Below are 12,716 nucleotides of genomic sequence, written 5' to 3'. Positions count from 1 at the left end.
TTATAACTTTCTGGGATAAATTTTCAAAAAAAAAAAAAAAAACAAGCAGAAGTGCAGATACGCACTGTCTTGAATGCCCGCCTATTTTATAACCCTAGACTTTGGCGATCAGCTGAAATGGGTGATTGCCAAACTAATTCTATCGCCAAGAGCTTGGATGCCCGATTTTTATTGAGCGTGGTGAAAATGGCGAATACGTTTTATAGCTCAATAATGTAAGCAATTGTTAAGAATATCTTTTCATGAACTAATAAGATAGGTAAATTCCTATCCTTTAAAATCTCATTCACCAGCCCCAGTGTATCTTTATGTCTTACGTTGAAGCGATGAAATTGCACGTTATGACCATAATTTGTAGGAAAAGAAATACCTACAAGAATATCTGTTATTAAAGATTTGTGCTGATGCTGGGTAAGTCCAAGTGTCACATTGCTTGGCAAAATACTCCTTAGTGTAACTATTTCACTAACTAGTCATTTGTTGTTGCTACCTCTCTGCTTAACTCTATAATTAGTATGTAGTATCCTCATAGATCTTTAGTCAGATCAACTCAATAAAGTTGTTGATAGGTATGTACCTCTTACATATTTTTTTATTTGTACATATTTTAATCTCTTGCATTATAATTAATTAGGTATCTTTCTCATTAAATTATATTTATGTGGAGTTGGTAGAGTTTTTTTTTTATTCAAGCAATTTTTTGTGCTCCTATTTATTATATTGGTTATAATGGAATGGAAGTATATTGGAATTAGTGAGTGAATTGAATTTTCTTGAATATTATTTATTATTTGAAAGGAAATATGAATGACTAATAAGTTATACTTTAACTATACAAAGTTGAAAAGAAGCCCTTTTTTTTCTCTTTTGAATAAAAGGTTAAATTAATAGTATGTTGCACCCTAAACTTAAAGTTACCAATAAGAAGTTATCAACTTTCCTTGATTTAGCAAGTTGAAGCCAAGCAAGCCAGTCATTGGCAATTTTTTTTATTTTTTTATTCTAAAATGAGAAATGAAAAATCAGAAGTATTTCTTTCCTTATCAATGAGCAAGAAAAGTATTTTTAGAATATAATTTTGCAAAAAAGAAATTAATTGCTTTTGTATTTTTCAGCTATTTTATTGCTTCAACTCTTTATTTATTCTGTTTTTTAAATTAAAAATCAACTGAGGATGCAGATTACAACAGTTTTGGTTATACCAATCATTTCAATTAATGTTATTATAATGCTTTTTTAAATTTGCTGTTGTGTTTTTGTCAGAGTGTTGTGTTTTGTAAAGTTTTGAAAAATTCTTGGAATTAATCATGGACTTGGTAATTTAAAATGTAGATTTTATTATATTGCTAGTTTTTGAAATTTGGATTACATGTGCTAAAGTTTTTATGCTTACATACTTCATTATTTGTTTGATGATGCAAGAATAACATTACTACTATAAATGATATTTTTAAATTAATATTAAAATTTTGAATAATATTAAGAATTCATGAATCAATAATTGAAAAGAACAAGTTCTGTTGTATCACAATTTGTGCTTCATGTTTTGTTTATCCAGTTGCAATGCTTTTAGTTTTCTTCCAGGTTGTTATGATCATCAGTTATTGTGGATCATCCTTAAATGTAGAGAGAATGCTCCTTCATCGACTGAATTTTCAACCATGCTGGCCTGAGAATTATTACGATTTCCAGGTCAGTGCTTGTTGAAATTCCAGTTTTGATCCGTCGTGTCCAGTTTTCTGTCAAATCAACATTAAGAAGGAAGTTATGATATTGAATAAGTATACATTTTAATTTGTTTTAAAGATATATTTAATCTTGGTTTGTTTACGGAGTTAATATATTACGTTGTACTATATTTAATATTAATCTTATCTATTATTAATATTTATAGTTTTATATAAAGAAATTTATATTAAAAATATATGTATATATAATTTATATGTATTTTAATATCTTACATAATTATTAATATGGTATCTCATCAAATTTTGTTTCATTATTGTCGGATCATTATTTTGTTTGTTATTTTTTAAGCATTTTTTGTGGTTAAAAGTCCAAATTATTTTTTGTTTCATTCGTAGTGAGTAAAACAATTAATTGCAAGAAATATGAAGAATTTCAATGTACTTTTACTATGTCTTATTGCCTTTATTAAATTTTACATACATTAAAGTTTTAGATTTTGTGTTTACGTTTTTTATTATTTGTAAGATTCTGCTTATTAAACATTTCTGTAAATGACATTTTTAAAACTAATATTATAGTTCAGAATAATATGGAGAGACTAGTATAGAATTTGAATAGTTGAGAAGAAGCACAAGTAAGTAGCAATTGTATCACAAATTGTAATTTGTGCGTCTTCGTGTTTTGCATATCTAGATTTGTTGCAAGTTGAGACTTTCTTTTCATCAACTAATCAGGTGTATCCTTTAAAAGCTCCTTCAGCATGTCTTTGTCTTAAATGGGAGTGATGAAATTGCTTGTTATGACCATAATTTGTCGGAATAGAAATACCTACTGGAATATATGCTATCAAAGATTTGTGTTGATGCTGAGTAAGTATAAGTGTCACATTTCTTGCCTAAATAATTGTTAGTGTGACAATTTCACTTGCTAGTCATTTATTGTTGCTGCCTCTCTGCATAAATCTAAAATTGGTATGCACCTCCGACATATTTTATATTTGTAGATATTTTAATCTCTTACATTATAATTAATTAGGTATCTTTTTCATTGCATTATATCTATGTGGGGTAAAGCAATTTTTTGTGCTTCTAATTATTATATTGGATATAGTTACTTATAATAGTATGAAAATATGCATATTTGAATTAGTTACTTGTGTATATTGAATATTATTTGAAAGGAAATATGAATGACTAATAAGTTATACTTTAATAATACACGGTTGGGAAGAAATCAGTTTTTTTTTTCTCTTTTGAAGGTTAAATTAATATATTACACCCTAAATTTAAAGTTACCATTAATAAGTTATCAATTTTCTTTGTATAAATATCTTCAAATGGTATAAAAAATTGTTTTACATTTTATTATATTGCTAGTTTTTAAAATTTAGATTACATGTAAAGTTTTCTGTTTACATACTTCATTACTTGTTTGATGATGCTATGATTACATTACTACTATAAATAATACTTTTAAATTAATATTAAGAGCTCATTAATTTTAATAATTAAAAAAGCACAAGTTGTGTTTCATATTTTGTATATGCAGTTGCAATGCTAATAGTTTTGTTCCAGGTTGTTATGATCATCAGTTAATGTGATACATCCTTAAAGGTAGAAAAAAAGGCTCTTTCATCCACTGAATTTTTAACTACTCTGACCTGAGAATTATCAGAATTGCCAGGTCAGTGCTTGTTGAAATTCCAGTTTTGATTCTTCAAAAATTCTGGGTACTCCAAATCAACATTATGAAGGAAGTGGAAATATTGATTTAGTATACATTTAAATTAGTTTTAAAGATATATTTAATAATGCATGGGTTATTTACAGAGTTTATATATTATATTAACTCTATAGTATATATAGAGAGTATATTTTATATTGACTCTATATTAATTTGATTGAGTTAAGAAAATTGATTCAGGGTTATCTTTATAGATATAATGCTTTTAATTTATTTTTTTTTTACAGATTATTACAATTTTCAGGAATCTTTTCATGAGTGGAATTTTAGAACTTAAGTGACTTTTTTGTAAGCTGTACTGTGATCGTTTTCTTCTAATTAGAAGAATCTGTTTGCTTTACTATTTATAAAAATTTATGCTAGGCTGTAATTAAAGTGTAGAAAATTTAACAATTACTATGATTTTTCATGAACATTATCAATTAGCTCAATATCAATATTATCAGTATCAATATTTTAATATGAAATGCAAATGCATACTAACAATGTACCACAAATTATTTTATATATATATATATATATATATATATATATATATATATATATATATATATATATATATATATATATATATATATATATATATATATATATATATATATATATGTAAAATTATCTCTTTCCATAATGATTGAACAAAAGTTCTAAAATATTTATTAAAAAAATTTATCAGGGCCATGAAATTCAGCTAATTATGGAGCAAAAAACCAGGGTTGGGAATTTTTAACTTAATTTTTTCAGTGGTAAAATATTTTGGGCAATTAATTAAGTTGTTTTATTAGACTATTTAAAAAGTATTTCATAAAAACGTTTTCTACCATTAATATTTTAATAAAAAGTAAGAAATTTTCCTTTTTTCTATACATTATGTTAACAAGTCTACTTACAAATATAAATGTATTGGAAGCATATGTATAGGAGTGAGTTATGCTGGCTGTTTGCTCCTCAGTTCTATACATAAAAATGCTGTTCTTCAGAATTATATAATGTCCTTTTTCCGGGGTAGGTATATAGCTCAATTACTTATAAATTAAAGATATCTTGTTTTATTTTTCTCTTGACATAATGAAAATTTTAATATTAAAGAACATGGAAATTCTTATGAAACTTTTAGGCATAACACAATATACTTATAAATAATGCAGTATTGGATAAATGCATTTATTACTTTAAAAAACTTCAAAAAAAAAAAAATAATATCGAATCCCTGAAAGAACCGATTCAGGTTTTTTCAAGGAATGGGTTTTTCCAATTTCGTCTGATTTTGTCTTCATTTCTTTTAATTTTTGTAGTTTAGTCTTGCTGCATAAATAAATACCATAAATTTTATTCCTAACCAAGCCATTAATAATAATTATTTAAACATTTCATTATCTATGTCATTAGTCACAAGTAACAATACTATTTTAAATGAGAGTAAAAAGGTCCAATTACCTTTGTAGGATTTACCTATTCTGTTTTAAAATAGAATTATAAAAAAAACTGCTAAATGTTTTGACGAAGAATTAAATTATTTATTTTAATTCAAATAAAGTTTTTTACTTGGTTGTTGTTAATTTACGTCGCACTAGAGCTGCACAATGGGCTATTGGCGACGGTCTGGGAAACATCCCTGAGGATCATCCGAAGACGACATACGATCACAATTTTGATCCTCTGCAGAGGGTATGGCACCCCTGCTTCGGTAGCCCGACGACCTGCACGTGAAGTCGAGCCCTTTACGATAGAACATTTTAACGAGGACCACTACCGCACACCCTCGGTCCCTACGCAGACAGATCCAAGTGGTCACACACCCGCACACTGACCGCAGCCAGTGATGCTTGACTTCGGTGATCTGCTGGGAACCGTGTCTTAACGATCAGTCCACTGCGGGACATTTTTTTTTTTTTACTTGGAAAAACTATTTTCTGAGTTGAGTATTTTCTGAGTTTTACTTTTCTGAGTTGTGTCCTATGTTTTTTACAGTGAAAGGGAGCTTCCAGAATAAGCTCTAATATTTCAACAACAAAGGATGCATCTGAACAAGTATTTCACCAGTTAAAGGGTTCTATATTTTAAAAGTATCATTTGAAAGTGTGTAATTAGACTCATAGGTTAGCAAAATAGTAGTTAAAATGCACTTTTATAAATGTATTATTTTCCTATTTCAGTGAATTGCAATTCTAATCTTGTTATAACAGTAGTAGTTTCAATTATTTCGTGAATTAATATCTCGAATTTTTGCGAAACACCTAAGTACATTATCTCCTTTTTCTAATAATAATTATTTTTAAAAAAAGCTAATTAAAATTTTCAAATGCAGAATATTGAAGTAGCAGAAATATAAATATTATTCTATTAGTATAATCTTAATATATAGTCTATTTGTTATAATAAAATGCAAGAAAATAACCTACTTGGTTTTTTTTCCAAGTTTGGGCTTTGATAGTTATTGAACAACTCTGATTTAAAATATCCCTGATTAACCCTGATCTCTGTATGAAATCATGGAGATCTGATAAAATGATTCTGTTTTCCCACTCTTACGATAGCTCAGTTATCAGAATATAACAGAGCCATATAATAGTATTTTATAATGTTTTGTTTCATTTTACTCCCCAATGTGTCTTAAGGTTTAAAAAAAAATGCCACCTCTCTTGATGATTTTAAGATTCAAAATACAGGTAAAAATTTTATTGTTGTTGTTGTTACTTTACGTCGTACTAGAGCTACACAATGGGCTATTGGCGACGGTCTGGGAAACATCCCGGAGGACGATCCGAAGACATGCCATCACAATTTTGATCCTCTGCGGAAGGGATGGCACCCCCGCTTCAGTAGCCCGACGACCTGCGCGCGAAGTCGAGCACTTACGGTAGCACAGTTTAACGAGGACCAATACCGCACACCCTCGGTCCCTACGCAGACTGATACAAGTGGTCACCCACCCGCACACTGACAGTAGCCAGTGATGCTTGACTTCGGTGATCTGCTGGGAACCGTGTCTTAACGATCAGTCCACTGCGGGACGGTAAAATTTTTAATAATACTACAAAATAGCATACAATGCCTTTTATGTAGAGTTTCATTAGAATGAATTTATTTGTAAATATTAGTTAGAATATCTTAGAATATTAGACTTAGAATATTTTCACATCCTACGAAAAATATAAATAATAAGGAATAAAAATTCAAATTATATTATCAATGTTTGAATTTCCTTATAGGTGTAATATTCTAATTTAAAAAAAATTGTTCATTTAAAATTAAATTTTACATTACAACCGAAATTTATTGTAACAAAAAGTTTAGGACCAGATATCAAATTCGTAAAAGTCGGCTCCGAAATGCTATTGAAATACGGGAAATGTTGCAACAAGTTTTTACGGATTCGTTATCGAACTAATGAATGAACAACCGGTATAATAATTAACGTTGTAATAATACACTCAAGAGCCAAAACATTATGACCACCTCTTAATAACGAGTTGGCTCACCTTTAGCCCGTAACACAGTTGCAACCCGTCTTGGCATGGATGCCACAAGTCCTTGGTAGATGGCCGGAGACAGATTGTACCAGATGTTTAAGCAACGGTCACACAAATCCGAGATATTGCGACTCAGTGGTCTTTGAACTCTGAGCTGCCGTTTCATGACATCCCAAATGTGTTCTATCGGATTGAGATCCGGTGAGATAAGTGGCCAGGACATTAACTGGAATTCAGCGTCATGTTCCTGGAACCAGTTCAACACAATTTGAGCCTTGTGACACGGAACGTTGACCTGTAGGAAAATTCCATTTCTAGCTGGAAAAACAGAGGCCATGTAAGGGTGCAACTGGTCCGCAATGATGTTCAGATACCCTGTAGCATTCATGGTCTGCGCTGCCACAACCACGGGTCCCAGTGACGCCCAAGAGAACGTCCCCCAAAGCATGATACCGCCACCACCTGCCTGTGTATGACCTACAGTACATTGAGAGAGCAACTGTTCACCTAGAAGACAGCGTATCCTGACACTGCCATCGGTGGGATGAATGATAAACCGTGATTCATCTGACCAGGCAACTCTCTGCAACTGATTCATGGACCAGTCGCGATGTTCCCGGGCCCAGCGCAGGCGTAGTTGGCGATGACGCTTGGTTAGCAAAGGCACACGAGTGGGACGTTTGCTGCGTAGCCCCATATCCAACAGTGTCCGCTGAACAGTGTGCTCTGATACTATTCTACTTGACCCTGCATTGTATTGGGCTGTCAGCTGAGCCACTGTCTGGCTCCGGTTTTGCTTCACCAAGCGAAACAATCCCCGACGACCTCTTTCTTTGATATCGTGTGAAAGTCCAACACCATGTCGTCTACTGCTGGTATCACCGTCATTCATCCACTTTGCATAAGCACTAACAACTGTAGATCGCATAATAGTGCTAGTAAAAATAGCAAAATCTAATAAATCAAACTTGAGGACAGCACGCTGTGTATATACAAAGTTAATTTAAGCTCTATGAATTTAAACTAGTTTATAACATCTCAAATTTACAATCCGCTATTAATATTTAATAGGATAAATGTATCCTAAATTTAAACATTATACTATAACTTAATAGTAAAGTAGAAAATTTCTTAATTCAAAATTTTTTTCTTTCTCCCTTTAAGTAGCACTAAAACTTAATTAACTTTATTTCAGATTCATTGCGTATAAAAAAGTAATATTCATGCCGTGTAAGATGCATATACAAATCTTACTTAACACTAGATTGCCACAGAAGTCATTTTGACCGTTTTTTCATTTTCAAAAATTGTACGAATAATAATGCATAAATTTTTTTCCCAAGTGAAGTAATTTTTATTCCCTTAATATTTATTATTAGCTTGTTATATAACTGTAGATAATATAAAAAATTATAAAAATTACATAAATTAATTTTTTTACGCATTAGTTACTCCTTCAGAATGCATACTAATACCTTTTCAGAGTGCAATATAGGTAATACTAAGTTTCAGTCTTTCTAGTATTAATTAAAAATGTAGTAAATTTTTTGTGATATAACTTTACAAAAAGGTTTTCATGTCTCCTTTTCAGCCGTGTTACTGAAGACCGTAAACTCTTAAATTACCGGTAGAGGAATATTTAGAGTAAGTATTTTTTATTGTTCTTTGTACTGCGCTGAAAATTTAAGGACTGACTCGTTTTTTTTTTCTTTCTTTAAATCCTGAAATGTGCCTCAAGAACGATTGCAAAATTCACTTTTTATTTATAGCATGTGAGCAGAATACCTGTTCTTCGTATGGACTGAAAAAAGCAAACAATGAATTAATTAGTGCTTAACCACATTGTGGAATATGCACAAGACAGAAAGACATAACAATTAAAAAAAAAAAGCGAAAATTATTTAAATATTTTTATATAGTATTTAATTTAGCCTTAACGCTTGACTTTGCATAATTATAATAAGCGAAACACATTTTCAGTTGTTCGTTATGATTAAACAGGGTCATGTTATGCACGAAAAAGATTTGCTAGATTTTTAAGAAACATATTATTTTACATAAAATGGTTTGATTAAAAAATATAACTAAATGTGTTAATTTATATCAATTTATTTTAGAAGTTAAAACCCAATTTTTAAGCTGAAATAGTTTATCTACGTAAATATCTAATTTCAGAAAAAAAATTTCTATCCTTATAAGTTTTTTTTTTAATATCTAAATTTAATTTGTTAAAATCAATTATATATTGTTTATCTAATCTCTTCTGCCTTGATCTTATTTTCTTAAAAAAAATAGTAATAAACAAATATAATACTATTTGCTCGAATTTTATTCAGATGTTGACAAAAGACAACCTGATGAACCGTCAAATTTTCTAACAGTAATGTAGAAGAATCATTTTTCACTTAAAAAAAAAAATAATAATGGTAAGAAGGGAAGCAGAAAATAAATCAGTTTATTGAATCAAAATATACAGGCAAGTTCATCATAATTCCAAATTCTGGACGTATCAGTTTTATAATAAAGCATTTACTCTGGTTTTTGGAGTGGTTAATAATGGTATAAATATTTTTCTTCCTTGCTTGAATAAAAATTTGAGAAAACAATCATATTTTGCATTATACGTGAAGGGAAACCACGAAAATATCTTTCAGATGGCTTGATTCCATTTAGAAGTTCAGTAATCGCAATGAATTTTTTTTTATAATGAATCATTTTTCAGCATCTTTGAGAGACTTCTTTGTGACTATAACGAGATGTTATTCAAATTTTTGTAGTTTTTAACCGAAAATCAAAGTAACTCGCTATTTTAGTATCGGAATAAAACCATATCTACGTTATAAAAATAATTATGTTTATAAAAATAATTAAGTTATAAATAAATTAAAGTTAAGTTAAAATAATTAAGTTAATTAATTATTTTAATTAATTAATTATAAATTAAGTTAAAATAATTAAGTTAATAAATAATTAAGTTAATAAATAATTAAGTTAATAAATAATTAAGTTGTAAAAATAATTAATTATAATCAAGATTAAATTGAAATTAAAATTATCAAATTTCGCGTTACACGCTATGAAAAACAGACAAAAATGTTTTTCAGACTGCTGTTATTGGTATATAAAATAAAATAATTTGCAATTTAAGTATCGGAGTAAAATCATAGATAAACATTTTTTCATTATTATTATCCTTAATAGATAGGGTACCATCTTTCTGAACAGAACGAAAAGCTCTTCTTATTAACTCAACCCAGAAATCAAAGTGTGAGCTTTTTTATTTTGTGAATGTAATGAAACACCCTTATTATGCTTAATTCAATTCAGTGATCAAAGTAATTAACAATTTAAGTATCAGAATACAATCATATTCATGAAAGTTATAAGAATAATTTATTTTAATGAAGATTAAATTAAAGTAATCAAATTTGTGTTACATGCGAAGGAAAACCACGAAAAAGTCTTTTAAATTGCTTAATAGTAATAGGTTTCCAGCTTAATGTTGATTATCGCAATAAAATTATTTTTTAATAATCAATAATTTTTTTTTATCATCTTTGATAAATAGTAAATGCTGTGAAATGCTCTAAATTTTTTTTGTACTTTTTGAATTTTTGTAGGCCACTCAGATATCAAAGTTACTTGTAATTTAAATACAGGAATGAAATTATATTTTGAAAGGCTTTTTGAATGAAAATAATTAGAATTTAGATTACGCACAAATGAAAACCATGAAAAAGTTTTAATAACTAACTAACTGAACGCTAACAGGCAATTATGAGACTCTATCTCAGCAATTATTAACATTTTCCAATTTATTGTTCTTCATGAAATTAAATGCTTTGGGCAGCTTAGATTGCTTATAAAACTGTTCTATTTTATTTTAATTATTTTATTTATTTTTTAGTTACTTTTATATTTTTTATATATTTTTAATAAGCATTTAAATTGTTTTTTTAATATTTATTTCAAGTATTTGAATTTCAGAACAATATAAAAATCAATTTTTTAAAATACATAAATTTTTTCATTTAAAATTTACAAATTATAAATCTTTAAAAAAAATGTGTTCAGATTTTTCTGGCACCGAGACAGAATGTTATTATTTATCATAACAATTTATGAAAATCTTAAAAAAAAATAGAGACCAGTGTCAAAGTTCACCCTGACATCTGTTTGGTACAGTGATTGATCTTTCCATCTTTATGTCTTTATTTGAGTATACAGGAGCAAAGGAGGGGATACAAGCCTCTATATTCATTGTCTACGAAGTACTTCGATTGGTTTGAATAAATTATCAAACTGAGCATGCGCGTTATTAAAATTGCGCCAAACAAAAATGCTAAAAGCGCCATTCTAGCAAACCTGACAAAACGATTAAGCGATACCGATGAAAACGATGATGTAATCGACCAATCAAATGCCTCTATTTATTAAAAAGGCGGTCAGCCAAGCAACAGCCGTGCAGATATGCGGTTACATTAAAATTTCTTAACTGTCTACTTTAAAAGAAAACCTAAGCAGTACAAAATCAAACATGTAAAATCGTCTCACTTAAACAATAAACAAAACAAAAAGTAGTGGCTGAAGATAAGTTTTCTTAATAAATATTTGCAACTGAAAAAATTGTTTGATTACTTCAATTTTTAACTTTTATTTAAGTTTGCGTTTTCTTTTAATAATGAGTTTGTAAAAAATCGCTATCATCCTCCTTATCAAAATGTTTTCTCACAAGGCTTTAAACAAAATATGTCTTGAAGGTGAAGAAGTATTTCTATTGTCTGAATATGAACCTAAAAGAAACCTGGAGCTCAAAATTTTAGATATCCAACATAATAAATCCTACACTGGCCAAGCGTCTGATTTAGTTTTGAGAACTCAAGCGGCAAGTATAGGTCTAAGTTTTAGTGATTTTATGGAGCAATCAAAGCAAGCTCTTTTTCAAGAACCTTCAAATGAATGTACTTTTAATTACTCTTTGCAAAAAGACAGTGTTAACTACAAATTTAAGTGGGCAAGTGTTGACCAAGAAGAAACTACTATTATTCTTGGCTGTATAGAAATGATGGAACAGGAATATGTATCTGTATTCGACAATGTATTAATTTCCCTTGCTAAAGAAATTCTTAATTTAAATTCTAAAGTTAAATCTCTTACTGCTGAATTGGTTGAATGCAAAAGTCAAACTGATAAGGCAATTCATCAGTTGTCTGAAGCTGTTGATATTAAAGAAAACTTAGAGAAAGAATTGTTTTCGAAATTTGTGCTTGTCTTGAATGAAAAAAAGAAGAAAATAAAAGATATCAAAAGTGGTAAATTACCTGGATCATCAAAAACTTCAACTAACAAAAAGCTAAATTCTAAAAAACCTAGAATACCTTCAGTAAGTGAATCCTCAGAAGAAAATGCAAACGAATTTCTTAATTTAAATGAGCCTGGTCCTTCAACAGCAATGAATAGAAGTTCCCTTCCTTTTCTCGATGATGAAGAAGATTCTGTTGTGCCTGTTAAGCCGAGCAAAAAGAGGAGTAGGAATACTGTAAATAAAACTAAATCTTTTCCTGATGCAATCATGCCAGCTAACGTTGAATCAACACTTAGTCAAGTTATGGATGATGATAGTGATGATCTTTTAGGAAATTTGTAGTATTTATTTTTATTGTCTGTGATAAATGTTTATTAAGTACCTATTCCAATAATTTAAGTGTCGTAAAGATTTTAAAATTTTACATGAATTTATGTAGAGATTGATCTTAGAACTGGTCTCACATACATGTCTTGCATAATTATTTTTTATTTATATTCATTATATTC

The 12,716-nt window shown here is 29.0% G+C and overlaps 1 long non-coding RNA gene across 2 annotated transcripts; it reads right to left on the bottom strand.

Annotated features, from left to right (window-relative positions):
• Positions 1-1,317: 1,317 nt before the first annotated feature.
• On the bottom strand, positions 1,318-5,619 carry LOC147807127 (uncharacterized). Of its 2 annotated transcripts, none has more exons than XR_015435505.1 (2): positions 4,975-5,619; positions 1,318-1,739 (listed from the first exon to the last, which is right to left on the bottom strand). It is a non-coding gene; the product is annotated as an uncharacterized LOC147807127 (long non-coding RNA). The 2 variants fall into 2 exon arrangements; XR_015435506.1 differs by lacking the exon at positions 4,975-5,619 and adding an exon at positions 4,320-4,887.
• Positions 5,620-12,716: the final 7,097 nt, after the last annotated feature.

The sequence above is a fragment of the Parasteatoda tepidariorum genome, chromosome 7, assembly GCF_982258835.1.
Source record: "Parasteatoda tepidariorum strain Cologne lab strain chromosome 7, Ptep-v5.0, whole genome shotgun sequence".
Taxonomy (NCBI): domain Eukaryota; kingdom Metazoa; phylum Arthropoda; class Arachnida; order Araneae; family Theridiidae; genus Parasteatoda; species Parasteatoda tepidariorum.
This window is presented reverse-complemented; position numbering and strand designations above follow the sequence as displayed.